Below are 20,643 nucleotides of genomic sequence, written 5' to 3'. Positions count from 1 at the left end.
CAAATTTGGTTACCTGACTTGAAAATGTAGTCGGAAGATGCGACAGCGCATGTGCTACGTGACGACGCACCGAAATAAAACCAACTGCTTCAGATGAATTACAATTTGTTATAAGAGATCTTTCGTTTAGTATTGGAGAACGTGAATCGAAGAAAGCCATGTTTTCCGTTCTGTTATCATCTTATATGCAAATGGCTTGAATTCGTGTTGCCAGAAGTTCATTTCAAAGTCATTACTGCAGTATCAGCTGGAGGGGCAATGTCAACAGTGGGCGTGCGCACACCAAAACACCTATGAACCAATCAGGTAAGAGACAACACAATTCAGGGGTTTAAAAGCTCACACGAATAGGGAGTCCCCTTGACGTGAAAATCACATCGTGTTATCCTAAATAGCTGATATTTTATACAGGTAAGTTGTTCTACTTTCAGAGTATTTCACTTCACGCTGAATATAGCTATCTTTCTCTTACGCACACCATTTGCATAGACAATTGTACCATTGTTTTAACGGCTGTTGGAAGCCCCTAACAGTTGCTCCATGCATCATCGCAATCTTGTTTATTTGCCGTGTCACAGAGCTTTAACTGAGCTGTAATCACAAACTGTTTTATCACTTTCTCTATTGTACTCTCGTGCCACTTCAATGCACTCACTGGACAAATCCAGCATAGTAAAACTATGTGATCCACCATGCCCAGAAGTCATAAATGCCTACCCATTTACTCGATAACTTAGCTCCTTAAGGGCGGTACGAATTGTCGTAAAAGTTAAATTTACCACTTTCTTTTTCTCCTAAAAACGTTTCCGTGTTGCTCTGGGTCAAACATCTGCCCGCGTTTAAGCCTATGTACGTCTAACAAGGACTCTGCGCGTAAGCGTATCGCCGCAAGTTCTCGTTTTCCCTTTGGATATAGTGAAACTACCTTACATGTAAGCAGGTGTGAGGGCCGTTTCACTGGTTTGTTAAAACGGGGTCATAGAATAAGCCATTACAATGGCATTAGGATTAATAACATGACTACGGTACATATCACGTTCTGTTTTCTTTATTTCCCGTCTTTATTCATTCGCACGTACATTGCTCGTTTGCTTTAAGTGGTGTTATTGGGTACATCTGGTGCACGATGCGTGGTACACGCAATGCGTTACCGCTGTTTGCAAGAGTGTGTTATATCACGGCTATCAGCTTTCGCCGTTTTAATAGTATTAATTTTGCACTTGGAAATTGACTCCTTGATTGTATCGCTTATTTTCGAAAGAGAGTACTTCGCAATCACATCTAGACTGCGAGTGCACTTACATTTTGAATTAAGCGTTATCTGTAATAGGAGAGTGAGTTTCAAGCGCCGATCCTGAGAAATCAGTCTTATTACTGGCACACGATTTTGAACAAAGGTAATTCGAACGGGGTCAGTCCCATCATTTCCACTCCTAATCATCTTATGCCTACGATCAAGGATTTCAATCCCGTAAAATATCAAAACCTTCTGTAAGGAATACTTATACTGTACATAATCAAGGAAGAGAGGAAGAATGCATGCAACTTATATGGTTTTTCAATCGTAGAAGTTTGGCAATGACCGTTTACAAAAAATATTTGAATTTGATGAGCAGTGGGACAGAAAGACGAATTGATGGATTTATGGATGGTAGACAGACAAATAGCCAGCAGAACGATAGAAAGACGAACAGATAGATAGATAATAGATAGATAGATGGATAATAGACAGGCAGGCAGATAGGCAGATAGGCAGATAAGTAGATAGATAGATAGATAGATAGATAGATAGATAGATAGATAGATAGATAGATAGATAGATAGATAGATAGATAGATAGGTAGGTAGGTAGGTAGGTAGGTAGGTAGGTAGGTAGATAGATAGATAGATAGATAGATAGATAGATAGATAGATAGATAGATAGATAGATAGATAGATAGATAGATAGATAGATAGATAGATAGATAGATAGATAGATAGATAGATAGATAGATAGATAGATAGATAGATAGATAGATAGATAGATAGATAGATCGTGGGATGTAGGGATAAATGGATTGATGGATAGATGGATGGATTGATTTTTGATTGATTAATTGATCGACTGATAAATAGATTGACTGATAATAGACAGGTGAATTTTCATATCTTTCGTTGGAGGAGACATTTGGTTAATGCTGATAAACAGAATTACAAGCCGTCGTTCAGAGTAAATCGTTCCGACGGATTTTAATTATATTCAAATTGTAGTTTGACCCCTCATAAAGAAATGTATTTAACGATTAAGTTGTGACGTCATCAATATACTGTAGCTGAACACGTCATCTGCCCAAATAACAATTATAAACTTACACACACACAGGTTACACCTGGATAATACCGGAGCATACGCTAAACACTGCTGTTGATTATAAAAAGCCAATGAAATGCATTTGTACATTGTGTAGCCCAGCAGTACATGTATACAATTGACAGTTTGGTAAAACACGAACCGTATCTATTTTCAACGTTTTACAGCTGGCCATATCTCTGATATTTCTATCAAGGGGACAGGGAGGTTTAAAGCCATTTGGGTTTGTAGTTGAATCTTACATCCTTGGCTGTTTATTACTGCTGTTTCCCCAATTATTCCGCCTTTCCTGCAAACTAGTTCATGTAGGTGCGTATATTTCATATGAGTATGGGTGTATTGAGTATATTGAGTTTTGTCAGTCGATGGACACCTCGTGTATTTTCACTTATTCTAGTATATTACGCTGGTAATTAACATTCAACTAACTTCGACAACATTGGCCAGGCAACTTCTTCCGATTGGGAATTTCAATTTTGATTGTAGTAATGTTCTGTAGCATGTATTGTTCATACATTTCTTAGCAGAGACTGAATAATGCAAGCAAAGTTCTTCTTGCAACTACGACTTTCTCTGACACTGTCAAACTGATCGATAGTTGAGGGTAAGAGTGGTAGAGTTTGGAACTCTCTACGGCAGTATGGACGTTTAGTTTAAATTATTGCTGTCTTACTGTCACGTGATGACACTGTAGGAGAGAGAATTTAAATTGGACTGTCTGACGTCTAAGAGAGAGAGAGAGAGAGAGAGAGAGAGAGAGAGAGAGAGAGAGAGAGAGAGAGAGAGTAGACATACAGACACAGTACAGGTAATTCTACAAACCCTTGAAATCAATGATGGATACTAATAAATTGCCAATGCAGTTTTTCCCTGAACGATCGCTCTGCGCATGTACTGAAGTACTTTAACCTGCATGCTATTTAAGTCAAGAAGACATGAATGCATCCCTAAAAAATCTTGACTCTATTTTTTGTACTGCATGGTTGAAATTAGCATTCTATAGGAATGTCGGTAACAACGTTACCTTTAAGTGGAAACATTCTTCATTTTCTATACTTTTCGTCTATTTTTTTTAAGTGATCTTCCGAGTGTCTCCAGTTCAGATCAAAACATAATTTAAGGATATGCAAAACATCAAATGTGTTTTTCATGCATCACAAGTAATGATGAATTAGATATTGCTATTGGCGATTAAAAAAACATCACGGGCAGACATACAGAAAGACATAAAGAGACAGACAGTCGGACAGACTCACAAAAATATCTAATTTAATACAATATCATATCATATCATATCATATCATATTAATATAATATAATATAATATAATATAATATAATATAATATAATATAATATAATATAATATAATATAATATAATATAATATAATATAATATAATATAATATAATATAATATAATATAATATAATATAATATAATATAATATAATATAATATAATATAATATGATATTATATTATATAATATAATATAAAGAAAAAGTGAGAACCATGAATAGTTAAAGGGCAGTAATGCTAACTTTTGAAGACTCTTTCATTATTGTTATTTTATATATCGATTGCAACTTCTTATTCTACTCCCAAAAGGATGTTTAAACGCCCACTAAGCTTATTTAGCTTGTCAGCGTAGCGTTTATAAGTCTAAAATGCATTGTTATTGTTTACATTTCAATTCTAATCTTGACCAGAAGTCACTTTTCAACAATAACAATGCAGTTCACACACGTATTGGCTGAGTTGACCAGCTAAATACTGTGTATATGTAAATGCATTTTGGTGTAGAACAAGAAACTATCGTTCACATTCAAAATAAAAATGGTTAAAATATTATAAAAGTTAGCATCATTGGTCCTTTAAAATAGTCGAGGTTTAACTAAATGCCCATAAAAACTGTTTTGACAACGCTACTGAAGAAGTGCAAGGTAACTCTTGTAGTTGTTGTTGAGCTAGGGGGTCAAAATACAATAAGTGGTATACACAAGGTGGTCAATAGTATCCTCCCCTCCTTTCGGAACCACGATTCATTGTGGTGGAAGGGCAGAGGAGGTTTGTTCATAGGTGTAATTAACGACCTTAGATATTTCAACATCCTGTCTGTGACTCACACTGCCTTAGCCATGAAGCTGATCCACGTCATTATGCATAACGGCACGTGATTGCTATACCTGCGGAGTCAACTCAATGTATGATAGTAACATTTTTTGCGAATATTGCAAAGTGATATTCCTTTAGGAGGGACAAACTCACACAAACAGTTAAATAATTTTTCAAAGGGTGACTATATTTCCGTGAAAAAGATAAATCCAAGCTTTTTGCACTGCACCGCTCATTTTAATACTTGAAGATTGTCAAGTCAGAGGGGTATCGGGTTGTTGAATGTTTAATTACTGTAAAAAGGAATAACCATATGATAAAATAGATAACAACAGCATCGAATACACGAATCTTCACTCGAGAAAGCATGCTACATACTTTGGAGGAGCTGCCAAAAATACAAGACAGGTAAAGGGCGTCGTAAAGTTCGAAAAATAATGCCTATATGTTGTCGTTTATTTCGTGTGAATAATTAATTGGGTTTTTGCTCTTTTTATTGGGAGTTGTAATCTGCAATTCTAATGATCTCTACAAGAAAATCTCCAAGTATGTCGAGTACATGACCCATATACAATAATTAGGTCGGACTAACCAATTCTTGCTATGTATATATTTCATTGCTTTCTTGTATCACCATTTTCCTTGAACGTCGATGCAGTAAAACCTGTACACACGACTGAACAACCCATTTATGTGAAAAATTTATTTGAAATGATAATTCAAAGTAATCCTACTTGATAAAATGCTTTTCTCCTAATACCTATGCTAAATAAAACTGTGGTAATCTCTCATTAAAATCTGCGAACTGATCATCCGTAATATTATCCACTTAATTCCTTCCCTATTAAGCCTATACCCAAGACACCACCTTCCCCCGCATGCAATGAGGACAGATAGAATCTTTAGCGGTGATAACGGTACGCTTACCCTTAGTGATTGGCAAGCGTGTACGCGGCTCTGCATGACAAAACTACCGTAAATAAAATATACAGCCATGCATCGATGCAGATATAAGTTTTGATGTATCAAAGAGGGCGTTTACATATTTTATGACGGTATAAGCAACTCATATCATTAAGATTTTGGGGCTGATAAATATTAGGCTATAAATAATGCTTTTCAGTGCTAGTCACGAATAATTTATCGGTAGTCCTACAAAAAACATAATCATTCAACGACTATTTCTGCAGTATCCTTATTAGGGCAAAGTACAGCTTTCTGCGAACTACTTTAATGTACAGACGTTCAGACTTGCCGACATATCTTGTAGTCAGACTTCATCTAATCTGCTACGAAACTAAGTTTATCCCAAAAGTTTAGCATACTAATGTAATAACCCCAGCCCTTTACCAGTCTAATATAGTGTCTTATGAACAAAGGGGTAAAAGTTCGAAAAAGCATATGTATGTATGTATGTATGTATGTATGTATGTATGTATGTATGTATGTATGTATGTATGTATGTATGTATGTATGTATGTATGTATGTATGTATGTATGTATGTATGTATGCATGCATGCATGCACGCACGCACGCACGCACGCACGCACGCACGCACGCACGCACGCACGCACGTACGTATGTATGTATGTATGTATGTATGTATGTATGTATGTATGTATGTATGTATGTATGTATGTATGTATGTATGTATGTATGTATGTATGTATGTATGTATGTATGTATGTATGTATGTATGCATGCATGTTTTGATAGGTTAGCAAGAGAGAAAGAGAGGGCGATTATATATTTAGGGAGAGAGCCAGTTAAAGATATGAAGTACGGAAGGAGACGTTATAGAAATTTGTGATGTGATGTGATGCGATAGAGTGATGAACAGATAGGTGAAGAGATTCAAAGTTTGATATATAGCATGGGAAAGAAACATAGAGAACAGTGAATATGAAGATAGGTCAAAAACTTCATATATTTGAATATTGATAAAAGAACCGCATCTATTTGAACTTTGTTTAATCAAGTTGTCTCTGCAGATTTAAATGTCGAGATATCCATCCGCTGTACCCAGACTTTGGGATTCAATAAATTAGATATATCCTTGCTGATATTTCATTCCGTAAGATTTTCCAGAGAGATGTTTGTCTTCAAAAGCGAAAATAATAGAACTTATGCATTCACTGCATTTTTTTTCAATTTCTCGGGGAATTCATATCAGTGAAATATTAATAATTTTGCCCCGTTGATTAGGATTAAGGAACAAAAACTTCATCTTTCGAATTGATTCCTTGGCAAAACCTTGAGGGCTAAACAATTTGAAACTACGCAAATTTTAAAGAAGACTGCGGCATATTGATATCGTTTCATACTGAATTTGTATGGCATGTCTTCGGTAAGGATACTGTCAACAACTTGTACTTCAAATTGGAAATATATATTAAAAATGATGAATATTTTCTCATGGATATACTAAGCTTAACTTAAGCCCTCCACATAGAATCTGGTAGATGCATTGCGAAGCTTCGATTTAATAAGTCTTTCGTGAGATCTCGCGCGCTGTCGTTTGGGTGGATACAATATAATGCAGTGGAGTTATGACAACGCCACATAGCATGTGTTGTGGGTGAGGCAAACTGACATGTTTTCATGTCGAAGTACAATAATAAGAAGAGTTAAGTGCGCAATTTTAGCAAAACAACTTTATCGTTTAAAATTCACCGACTTTAACCAAGTCTAGGCATGTAGCTGCTTGAAGTATAGATAGAGCGAACATTTGTTTCTCACTCCATTGGATTAGCGTGAACTGGTGAAGTCTCGAAACGCACCCTCGAACAGAAATGTCAAGTGCGCACAACCTCTTCAAAACAACACTCGTACGGTCACCGCGGCGTCATGGTATATTCCCTGTTCATTAAAGTACTTGTCGGCTGCTGATTGAGAGCTACTCCTGATTAAAATGTGTATAGAAAGAAACGCTTATTGACAGAGGGGTCAAGACTTAAGCAAAACAAAACAAAACCGTTCGTAAGACAAGTAACATTAAAATATATGAACTGAATGTGCTCACGTGTTGATATCCAGTGAACAGACTAGAAAATTTTAGCATTTACTCAACAGAACAACGTGTGCTAATGTGACCCCTGAATGGAAGGAATGACGTGTTATATGAATGACTTGTACAGATTTTGAGTTTGACAAAATTACAAACTTAGTTATCAAGCATTGAAATTGACTGCTGATGACACGACATGTATTGACATTTATCAGACGCTACTGGATGCATGAAATAATACAGTATGACACGAATTACTGCATACTTTTTGACTGTTATGAAGTTGTGTAAAACAATTGTACCTTTGACCTGTCCCAAACGACGATGAGCAAAACAATTGTACCTTTGACCTGTCTCAAACGACGACGAGCAAGGAGATGTTACGCAACATTTGCAGACCTCAGATTAATCACTAACCAAAACACAAAAACAAATAAGACAGACATTGTATATTCTGACAGCAGTTCAATTGAGCACACGACGCGGAGTGGAAGACAGACTCCTGATAAGACTATACGTGTATACGGTCTACTGCCAGAGTAACTATCTCTGACGAGGATTTATTGTATTATGTTTTTCAATATTCCTGTCAATAAACCCGATTCATACCAATATAATCGACATCCGTGTGAGGCGTGTAATAAGAACAATCAGATATCTGTTATATCATTATATGTAGCAGGTTTCATCAACTTTCGCACAGTACTCTCAGAGTTATATCACTAATTACAAAACTTTATTTAATATGTAAATGAGCTAATTATTAACTTGACACGCCCAATGCTTCTCAGTACAATTAAATATTTATCAGATCAATATCTGCATCAAGTTTCATCAAATGTAATGCTGTAATTTTGGAGTAATATCACTAATTGCAAAGTTCATTAAATATGCAAATGAACCCTTAATTAACTCCATACAACTAAATGCTTTACACCACAATTAGATATCTGTCTGATTAGTATCTGCAGCAGATTTCATCATATTTGGTGCAGTTATTTCAGAGTTATATGACTAATTACAAAACTTCATAAAATATGCAAATGAGCTATTTGTTAACTTGACACTGCCAAATGCTTGTCAGTACAATTAGATATTTATCAGATCAATATCTGTACCAGATTTCACTAACTTGGGTGCCGTAATTTTAGAGCTATATACCTAATTACAAAGTTCATTAAATATGCAAATGAACCCTTAATTAACTTGACACTACTAAGTGCTTTACACTACAGTTAGATATCAGTCAGATCAGTATCTGCAGCAGAATTCATCAAATTTGGTGCAGTTATATCAGAGTTATATGACTAATTATAAAACTTCATAAAATATGCAAATGAGCTATTTAATAACTTGACACTGCCCAATGCTTCTAAGTATAATTAGATATATATCAGATCAATATTTGTTGCACGTATCATCAAGTTTGGTGCAGGAATTTCAAAGTTATGTCACTAATAACAAAAGTTCATTAAATATGCAAATGAGCAGATAATTGACATGACACTCACAGTATCATCATAATGTTCTGAGATTGTCATCTGTGAAAAGTTTCATGAAATTTTGTGCAGTATTTCTTGATATATGTCTACACTGTCATTACCGTCTCCAAAGGGAAACCATTGTACGGAAAAAATGATATTGCATAACTTCATTAATATGCAAGCAACACTAACTAAAATCTAATCAGTTCTTGCAAGTAGCATATGGTACCTGTGTACCAAATCTGACTTGAATCTGTACAGGCGTTTTTGAGTTATCGTGTAAACAGACAGACAGACACACAAACACACACACACACACACTAACACACACACACACAAGCACGGACAGACAGACAGACATCGCTATGACATTAGCCCACGTGTGAACAAGTGAGCTAAAATAATTCTATAACTGAAGATAGGTTCATAAATAGGGTTATCGATCACATTGAGCCATTAGCATCGGCTGAAAAAGAGAATGATACCCCAGAGCAATTTGTTGTGAAACATAGTTAAGATGAATGTCATCCATATGTTACTAGCAAAAATTGTTAAAGTTATGACAAATGGGGATAAACATGGTGTATCAACACATTAAAAAGTGTTCCCAATGAATTATACACTGTTTAATTTCCAAATGAGTAAACCTGAGTCTGGTAATTAGAATCGTGTTCGGTTTGCTAATAAGGGTACTGCTTGATTTGCTTCGCAGAGGAGGCTTATTTTTCCTTGGATGTTTTCGTAAATGTCCGTTGCCTTTCTGTCACGTATTATTTTTATATTTTGACACTATTACCTGTTAACACCTTGAGTTTTCACACGTTTCCTGTTGTCCGTCCCTGTGCACTGTTGACCGTTTCTTTTCTGTTTATGACACTCACCTTGTCACACCTTGCAGACTTTAAAAAGGTTTTAAGGCCATACTATTTATTCTAAAATAATGAAATGTATGAGACTATTATTTGGGGTTTTGGCATAAAAATCCATGATGAACGACTCACACAATGACCTAGCTCCTACATACGATAAGCTTGCAACCCATCATCGCCATTATCATCACTGTCATAATCATTATCATCTGATAAAATATTCATAACGTCCTAGCGTTTATTTTGAGCTGTGCATGTTTGATATGCTTTTTATTTTGATCAGTTGGCTACTTTCTTCTTCTCAACTCAGAGAAATATACAAAGTAGCGACGACCCATGCTGTAAATCAACGCTACAATTAAAAAATATAAATAATATAAATAATAATATAAATATAATTTTTCGATCGGCCTTGTAAAAATCTTCTCCAGACGATTTTACAAAAATGATCATTAATCTTCCATCAAATGGCATCATGAATAAATAAACATATATTGAGAAGGTTTGGCAGGTTAACCATAGGGGAAAGAAATCAGTCCCCTGGGGTGGGGAGGGAGTTTTTTGTGCAACGGTTTACCTCATTTGATTTTATTAATTTTGACTGTGATATTTTAAATAAAGTTCAAGTACAAACCGTCTGACTGCTTTCTTTATTACTACAAGTAATTTTATTAATTTTGACTGTGGTATTTCAAATACAGATTTCGACTCCACACCGTCTGACTGCTTTATATATTACCGACAAGTCCTTATCTCCTCTCCAACTTGTGTATACGCCACTGTAATTGCTCCGAAAACATTGCCAACTTGCTAATCCTTATTTCACTACGTGTGGGACGGCTGTGGTGTTGACTTAAATAAGCTAATCCGCTGATACGCTCAGTCATTAACAAGTTGGCAATGTTTGCGCAGCAATTAGAGTGGTATGTGCACTGGTTGAAGAGGAGATAAGGAATTGGAAACACAGTCAGACAGTTTGGAGTCGAAAGCTTTATTTGAAATATCACAGTCAAAATTAATAAAATCAAATATTAAAGGTAATCCGTTGCACAAAGAAAACCTCCTCCCCATCCCAGGGGACTTTCATCTGCCCCCTGTGGGTTAACCACAGCCCATTGAGCAAGAAGGTCTGTGGTTGGCGTTTTTTATCCATATTCTGGCAGGCTTTTCCATTTCTTGATACATTCTTAAATCCTGTCTATTAGGCCTATATAGTTTGCTGCTCAGAATATTATGGTCTTCTCTAAATAGGTTCGTATGAGTTAGTTTCGACGATACCGACGAAACCCAGCATCTTAAAAATCGAAGTAACTGGGGTAAATTTACGCATTAACAGTACGAAAGCGCCGGGGGACTTTTCTCGCAAAGGCGGGTTCTGACACTTGTGTTTAAGCTAGATTTTGAACATAAGCTTAACTACTCACTTTACTCATCTCACAGTAACGCGTCGTGGAGAAACACTTACTTGCCTCTTGCACAGTCGTTCCTCGATAAATCTGTTGCACAATCGATCTCCACTTGCCGTCCCACATACCCCGAGGGGGTTCCAGGTACTCCAGAATGGATGTATTTTTAATGTGAGTGGGCGATTGAATTGGGTTGTTGATGGGAAGGGGAATTGATTCCACTCTAATCGAATGATAAATTGTTTATCAAATAACAATTAGTGTTTTTATATATTATGGGAGAGCAGTGAGGTCGATTGTAGTACTTTATTGTTCTCTCGTACGGAAGAGTCCATGTTGTTCGCCTGGTCAATACACATAATCGCTCGCGCGAAGGTAAAAATCTTTAACGGACGCTACGGTTACCAGTAAACTGTATACCTGCATGAGTTCGCCATATATCTCCCACAATATCTATGTGTTAACGGTTGCGTTACATTCAGACCGTTGAAGGCCGTGCGCAAAATTGTCTGGCGTAAATGTGCGAGGCGTACAGGCACTGCTTAGCGGGACTCGGTCTTGTTAGCTACACAACTGAGTTGGAGTGCATTAAACATCGTTAAGGGCGGAAGAAGAGGGCATTTGCCACCATGCATCGGTAACGACGGACTGTGAGAGACTCTTGGATATAGCAAGCTGTGATTTAGAGTGACTGTCGTTGATTAATCATATAATGTCCGTGTTTGTTTCTTCCAAGAAAGAAAAAATAGAAGGGAACATTCCACAGGTGTTTTTTTTTTGCAAGAAACAAACACGGAAATTATAACTAAACTATGTATGTATGTATGTATGTATGTATGTATGTATGTATGTATGTATGTATGTATGTATGTATGTATGTATGTATGTATGTATGTATGTATGTATGTATGTATGTATGTATGTATGTATGTATGTATGTATGTATGTATGTACGTACGTACGTAATGTATGTATGTATGTGCCAAGATCTCAGCTGCTGTAAGATACAAACTGGTATCTCACCAAAGTTTGAACGTATCAAGGACTTTGACAAATGCACGAAAATTTTCCCCGTGTTTTCTCGGTCCTGGTGAAGTTGACACAGTGCCGATTTTGTATAGGCCTAGTCAAAATCAGTACGGAGCATTCCAGGTGAAGTTAAATGTTGATCCCCTTATAATGAGATTGTTGAAAACGTTACTTTCACAATACGGCAGAAGACCTGATGCGCGTTGAATACTTTCTGCTATTAAACCGGATAAAGGATTTCGATGTGTTTGCAAAATCCATCGGTCAGGCGATTGGGAATCCCTCCTCCGACTGATGACATGTGCATTGTGTAGACCATGCACAAGTAGTCCCGCTAAAACAATGTTCAGATGATGCGTCTATTAAGGTAATATGCACCTTTAAAGTGAAAGACTTCAACTTTTGCTCTAACTTTCCTCAAGAAACCTTTCAATCATTCTCTTTCAAAATCAAGAATAAAAATAGGGGGTCACCGTGCAAATTTTAGTACTAGAGAAACAAATAACCCAAGATTTACCGATATTAGAAATTCAAAATGGCCGCCATCCATGTGTTAACTCTATGGCGAAAAATAAAAATTTTCGAATTTCAAAAAACTAAGCCGGTAAAAAGTTTTCTTTTACCAAGAGCTTTAAAATGAACCCTCACATGTGGTATATCAGAAGAGAACTGTAAAAGTTTGAGAGTCCGAATGTCTGTCCCCGAGGTGCGTTCTACCTTAAGCAGAATAAAGTTGACAATACACACATGGGCACTCCAGGAAAAAAATGCGCCAAGGCAGTGAAAGTCAGAGACATATAAAGCGATAAGTAAGAAAGGCAATGCTAGAAACCGTTATAATTTGTGATGGATAGCCACGCTTAAAGAGGCGTCGAGCTTAAAGGTATGGAAATCGATCCCAGGGCCTAGGAGTGGCACATGTAAAACAGTGTGTATCTTTGCGTCAGAGGCGGAATAAATCTATTTATCCAGGAAATCTTAATCCCGACTGCTATGTTTGTACGCACATAGAGCCAGTCGACGTTAGGGACACAAAAAAAACAACACGAGGAACAAACAGGCAGTGGTTTTGAACAAAATCAATGTACCCGGTACTTCACCGATGTCTGTAACTCAGTACATGAAAATATTCGTAGCTTGACGCACTTTGAACATAGCTCGTAACAAGGGACAGTGGAAAGCCCACAGAACTACGTGTATAACAGCCACTCATGTAGTTGGCGCTCAGTGAAGATTTTTCCGATCAACAACTTTGACGGATGATGGACTGACCTTTTCTACCGCAATTGTTATCTCCCTCGATTCAGCACAAAATTTTTGTATGGACTGTTGATGCGGTGTTTACAGTTGTTACGTGGTGGTAAATCCTAGTCGTATTTACGACTGCTACGTAAACAGTCACTGAATAAATTTTGCACGCATTTACGAGCACTGGATATTACTACCGTTTTTAATCGAAAACCGTCCGTATACGCGTATGACGGTTGTGACAAAAACAACACAAAGAATCTGGCGTACATTGTTACTGCATTACTTTGACCAAAAAATCACCCAAATGCCGAACGGTGATCATACATGCAGGTTTCTGGACTAAACGACCCTAAACCGACCGGGTCCAAGTCAACTGTGCCGGGCTCGACGTCTACTCTATCAGCGTCAACTCAAACTTTCACTCCAGAAAAATTTACCCCACAAACTGGGAATATACTAAATTTACCTTGAAAAAAATTCAAACTGTGTATCGTATTGAAAAAATCTTACCGGGGCCACGGAGCAAATTAAAAAACCAACAAACCACAACAGAAACAGTGGAATGATCATTAGTGTGCAAGGTCGCTGTATTATATGTCAGGGTGAAAATATCTAGCTTTGGAATTTCTGGACGGTACAAACGGCGGGGCAGAATTAGACAAGATTACGACCAATGTGTTACCGCCGATGGTACATAACGTACTGTTGATAGCAGGTAGTTCGGTGTCCAGTGAGAACACGATTCCGAATATATCACGGCTGTTGATTTGAGCTGCCTCCGATCGAAAATTTTTAACACAAAGACATGATATCAATAATTTTGCGAGATTATAAGTACCCGCTGTCTTTTCGCCAAATAGCCGCGATCAAGATCATTATGATAGAAGCAATTGACCGCCGAACACCTGCTTGCTGTTCTTATACACAACGTGTAAAAACTTATTATTCCTGCTGAGAAATACGACAGCAAATATTGCAATGTGAATTTCTTACTATCTTCCTCGCAATGGTTTTGCATCTGTGTTTATTTTATCACGGTCACTGGACCATTTCTGACGATTTTTACTAACAAAGAATCAGTTCACACTCATCGTGGGAACACATTGCAAAGACGTTCACAAAATTTTCATCACATTCATCACATTACCGTAATCCCCGTTTCAAAGACGTAGGAAATGTATAATGATTTGTTTATCTTGAAAAATCCCGAACTGAAGCCTCTAAATACAAAATGTTTTTTTCCTCTCAACAACTTACAATCACACTCTGGTCATCACATGGCGGTTGTAACCGTAGATGTGCTGCTGCCAATGGAGAATCAAAAGACTTCAAATCAACAGTCAAAACGTACGGAAAAAATATCAATATCCAAGCAATGTAAAACAGAGTAATTTTGATAAGGTCTATTATTGTTATATTATAAAAAATCTTCAGATCACTCGGAACAGCGTAAGATTATGATCTCACTCATTCGAATACTACACTCGCACGTTTTACGGTAAAAATATGGGAACTCAGATCGTTATATACTGTTTCCGTCAAACGAGTCCGCTTATCTAAAGACGGCAAAAATGGTAAAAAAGACGGTAAAATGACAATAATTATTATTGCTTGTCTCTGTAAATTTTGCCGACTATTCGTTAGTAGTTGTCGAATTTCTTGAGTTTGTCCGAAAACTATTTCAGTGAATGACGTAAGTTTCAAGACACCCGAGTGCGAACGCAATATCGATATTGGGATAGCAAAATCAGTCACAGACAATCGAGGAAGAACATAGGAGTCTATTAATCTGCGATTTAATTCATCCTAGGTTACCATGAAAGTAAAAAAGGTAATGTTGTGCCCTGGTTGGGAAAGAAAAGTTGATAAAGTTTTCAAAAAAACGTCAGCTAATACTCGAACAATTTAGTAAAAAACTAGCTCAAAAAAACGTATAGAGAAGAAAGCATCACCGATCACGGCGATCTTCAGACCTTTTATCATGTTTCGGTCTGAACGGTCAACATTTGATGCTATAATCTATGTCAAGTGTCTCTTTATGGTCAAATCCGACAGAGATGAATCAATCACGATTTAGTTTCATCGCCCCGACCCGACAGGAAATAATGAAGCTCATGGGCACCTGTATACATGCAATCGTGGCATGAACGTATACAATGCCCGTCCACTGCATGAGCCATTGACCGTGCAACGCGAGCAAACAACGGTTTTGGACGTCACGAGACTGAGCATTTTTTTTCGCAGTCTGTGAGCGGTTGAGTGGTTTTGGTAGGCTGCATACATGTATATCGGAATCGAGTTGATTTCGGCCGAAAACAGTAAGAAAGTAGTTTTTCGTGCTCCGTCCAAATTGGATCCGCATGTTGCCGGTTTTGTCCATGGTAATCAGTAGAGCTGTGGTGGGAGGCCGTATAACGCCGGGAATACACGTCATCGTACGCAGGGCTAGGCCACAACATACTTCCAAAAGCGATCTATCGTAAAATATCGTACTGCAGGTCAACACACACATCACCCATTCATAGGCCTACAGGTACACATATCAACGAACAAAAAGGGAGAAGCAATCTGCTTGAAACATGAAGTAGTCCTTTGTGTCTGAATTCATTGAGGCGCGTGTTCAGTAACCGTTGGTCAAGTTTTTTCGTTCAGTAGTAAGAATCGTTTATTCATTGTTGACATCGTTATCGATCCGATGTACACAACAAATGTTTGATCGTTTGCACCTTTCCGCGTCCCCTCGTGATTGGCAGCTGTTTGAATGCTTTCATCTATTGTTTGTTGGACGCTTCGAACACAGCATCGAAGCAGTTTTGGCATAAAAAATCAACTTAAAATGGAAAAAATGAGAGAATTTCGCCAACAGGGTGATGCCACAAGTATTCACAAAACGTAATATGTTGGAACAGTGCTTTAATTTACACCATGGTTGTTGAAAGATCCAGATTTTCGGGAGCATTCGTTGACGTTGTTACCATGTGCCACTCATGTTGGATTATGAATCCCCAGGGAGATAGGGGGTATTTATAGGCTCCCCTGCCTTTAAGGATTTCAATACTACTGAAAAGGAACGTTGTTATAGTATGTAGCCTATACAAGCGTTGAAATTGCGTGTCTGAAAAATACGCTGTTCTCCTTTATTATGATCTCTGTATATTTCACAGTTGTCAAGCGACAACTCTTGACGTTTTAGGAAGAGGGGATTAACGGGTTACGAATGACAATCTGTACTCTTTCTGACATTAACAGGGAAAATAAGGAAGATAAGATGAAGCTTTCAATAGTTTGGGTTTCATTAGTCACGATACTGCTCGTCATCGAACACAGTGAAGTGATGGGGATCTCCCTGATAGTTGACATACGTCCATTAGACGTGGATACACTGCTGAACGGCCTTAACGGCGCCGCACAAACCGTGGATAACAGAATGAGTTTGAGCGATGGTAAACCTAACATTATAGCCAGCAAGCGTCAGATTGACGGTAAGTTCTGAGTTGAGTGAGGTGACTTTTAACAATAACAGCTTCCATCAAGGATTAGATCGCCGAGCATCCCCAAAGGGAGGTCACTGATTTTGCAGATTGCAGATGAATATTCAATCCAGTATTGCAGAGTTATCGCTCTTAATGGCATGTAATCCTTATAATAGAGGAATATTAGGGACGAAAGAGGAAATAAGGCCGTTAAAGCGATGGAATTTTGCTCAACTGCAATGCAAGACACTTCAACCGTGAAACACTAATCACCTCGAATTTCAAGCAAAGGTTGAATTACCGTGACAAGCATATCACAATTAACAGCACGTTCTCTTCATTAAGGTGATTTTATTAATTAGCGATCTGTTCTAACAAATGAATTTTGTCCTGAATGTAAATTGCTGAGACAGTGGAGATAACATAAGTTATTTACGAATGACCTTAGTACACACAAACAAAGACTCTGGATAAATATATACAGAAAAATGGAATTTACTTACACACATGTGTGTATTAGATAGGTCTAAATAGATAGTACACAGACAGACAGACAGACATACAAAGACAGACACACATACATACATACATACAACCATACATACATACATACACATACATACATACATACATACATACATACATACATACATACATACATACATACATACATACATACATACATACATACACACATACATACATACATACATACATTCATACATACATACATACATACATACATACAACCCGCAAAAGCTAACAAGAAACATTATTTCTTGTCTTTGCTATTTTAAACAGTTGGTGGTTATCCGAATGGTTGGGCACGAAGACTGAAAACGCTCTACATGTGTAGAAGAGGAGAATTGCCAGAACATATGTGCCAGCCTTCATATTAACTTTATGCAGAACATGCTTTTTGGCAATCATTTATTTGTACTCACTCATGGTGAATTTTTAAAGTACTAGTATCCTTCATGTTTCTCATTTACTTTGGGTTTTTTTCAATTTATCGCACTTTTCGTCACCATTTGTAATACGATGCAATTCACAGTTGCAACTTGGTGACACACGTTACCAGTCAGACATCAGGCTGAAATCGGATTTTCCTTTCGTTGCGTTTCTTCTCTGACGTCAGTGACTACTTTGTCAAGCGTATCGCGTTCAAGTTGATGTACAAAACAGACCATACAAAACACCATTTCTTGCTCAGAGGAGACGGATCATTAAAAGGTGTAGTTTAATCTTCCTCAAATGGCTAATGCGGCAGTATTGACTCCTAGTTCCCTGTGCCATACACCAGGATGTGTTGATGAAAGGAGCAACATGATTCCAACTGTCAGCTCTTACTCTCAACGTGCCTTGACAGAGACAACACAACAGAGAAATCGGGATAATAATTTAGGTAGATCGCGCCTCCAAAGTCATAGACATATACACTTTTGCTCGAACGTTAACCAATGAAACTTTCAACCATTCTTTTACCACATCAGGGGGCATCTTCAAATAGTTGGTACCAGAGAAACAAATTACCTAACATTTACCGAGATGTGAAATTTAAAATGGCCTTCATCAACGTGTTAACTAATATGGGAAAAGATAAATATTTTAATTTTCAAAAAACTAAGATTGTGAATTTTTTTTATTCGAATTCCAAGAGCTTTAAATGACCCCACAAGTGGTAGATCAGAAAAGGATTGTAAAATATTGACAGTTCGGATATATGTCCCCGAGGCGCATTCTACCTAATGAAACATAATCTAGCGCAATAGTCTAACAAAGTCACAACTACTGTGAATTAAAGCTTATAAAGAAAACAAACCAATTATCGAGTTCAGCCAATTCTTACTTGATGTGCCTATCGTTACAGAGAGCATGTCTTATGTACATGTATACGTCAGCGAGACATCTAATGCATGATTTTGAGTACACACGTCATCTTATAATCAATGTATTTTGGACTACGGGTCAAAAAAGCTCTATGTTGGCGAAATAGAGTATAGTATTGTCAGTTTTTCTGTTTTACGAAACTCTGGCTTGAAGAGAGCAGCATTTAATATATAACAGTCAAAGCATGTGTGATCGTTTTGCTACGAAATTGTGAGTAGAACCCTGCGGATAACATATTAACGTTGAAAGACAAATGATACTTCACAATAACTAAGCATTAATGGACTCCTTTTCGCAAGGGATGCACATTCTCAAGTCAAATAGGCTTTTAGGAACATTAATGGGATTTTCAATCTAGTGGTACCGGCAGCAGTTGAAAAGAAATTCCTTTTAATTTGATATTCACTCTGCTCGATTTTCATTTTGTTACTACAAGTCTATGTTATTGAACTGTTTTTTGATTTGGTTTTTTGAAGAGGTTGTTTTCAGTGTAATAAAATAACTTTCTCCTTAGGGAGCTGAAAGATAAAGTGTGCATTTGCGTGTGTGTGTGTCAGCTCTTTGATAAGCAGGTGTTTTAAAGGTGCGGCGGTTTCACTTGTATGACGTAGTTCAACTGGAAAATGTTAATTCAGTCCAAGTTATACCGAGAATCATTGCAAATAATTTAAAGAAAGTTACATCCGACATATGCTGACATAGAATACAATTAATGTAAGTTGACAAAGAGAAAACTATAATGGAATTGTACAAGCCCTTTAGAAAATCATATATGATAGTTGGCATAACCATGGGCATACCTAAGTAGGCACTCATCTGAAATAGAATTCCTCATCACTCTCGACGGAACGCGAAGTACAGAAAAAGCTTTGGCTGTTATTGCGTCTGCGGAAAAAGAGTCTTCGATGTCGGGAGAAAGTATGTTCAGAAGTAGGTCAAGTAGAATTGCATGAAGGTCGATTGATTTCAAGTGAGCGGACAGGATGTTTCATTACTTGAGAATACCAAGTACCTTATGCTCATTTTCAGACAACACGACTAGAAACACTCAAGCTATACATTTTTGCTTAAGTTTTATTTTGCAGTCAGACGCATCTACAGTGTCTTTTAAAGGCTCGAAGTAGCCTTTTTCTCCATGCTAAACAATTTAAAACCAGGTATGTTTATTTAAAAAGGTTCGGTACATCTTGAGGACTCAAGAGTAGCGGACCCTCTGAGTAATTCCGCTCCTTGTCGATGCATGGAAGAAATTAGCTTTGAGTATTTTCCGATACATTAGTATATCCGGAGCGAGAAGATATTATATACCCCATTTGCTGTATGTAAACGTCTAAGGAACGTAAAACCCGAAATCTCGCCATCGTTTTCAACTCTGACCTTTTGACTCTCGATTTCAGCAAACCTTCAAATGTTAGTCACTTCGTCCCTTGAGCTTCAAGTAAATATGCACGTTTGTGTAGCAGTAACAACAGGGTAATGTCAAAATGTTTTTCTTGGGTGATTCGGGAAACTTAAGAAATTATATACAACCGAAACTTGTACCTATTCTATTTGCCTGCCTAAATCAATTAAGCGTAAAAAACACTGTCTGTTACAAGTCGACTGTCAATTGGGTCAGACTTTTTTCAGGGCATTTTTATGTTGTTGATAGAAAATACGAATTACCTACCACACTTTATGCTATTCGCTATTTATGTTACAGAAACAAAATAAGAAATGATTAAAAGTAATATTTCCTTTACGTAGCGTAGAAGAGAAACTGTAGAGCAT

At 37.2% G+C, this 20,643-nt stretch overlaps 1 long non-coding RNA gene across 1 annotated transcript; it reads left to right on the top strand.

The window, feature by feature from the left end:
* Positions 1-284: 284 nt before the first annotated feature.
* On the top strand, positions 285-19,406 carry LOC139123096 (uncharacterized). The gene is made up of 3 exons (XR_011549577.1): positions 285-411; positions 16,760-16,992; positions 17,785-19,406. It is a non-coding gene; the product is annotated as an uncharacterized lncRNA (long non-coding RNA).
* The last annotated feature ends 1,237 nt before the right edge of the window (positions 19,407-20,643 follow it).

The sequence above is a fragment of the Ptychodera flava genome, chromosome 22, assembly GCF_041260155.1.
Source record: "Ptychodera flava strain L36383 chromosome 22, AS_Pfla_20210202, whole genome shotgun sequence".
Classification (NCBI taxonomy): Eukaryota; Metazoa; Hemichordata; class Enteropneusta; family Ptychoderidae; genus Ptychodera; species Ptychodera flava.
The sequence above is the reverse complement of the archived record's forward strand: the minus strand, read 5'-3'. Positions and strand labels throughout refer to the sequence as shown.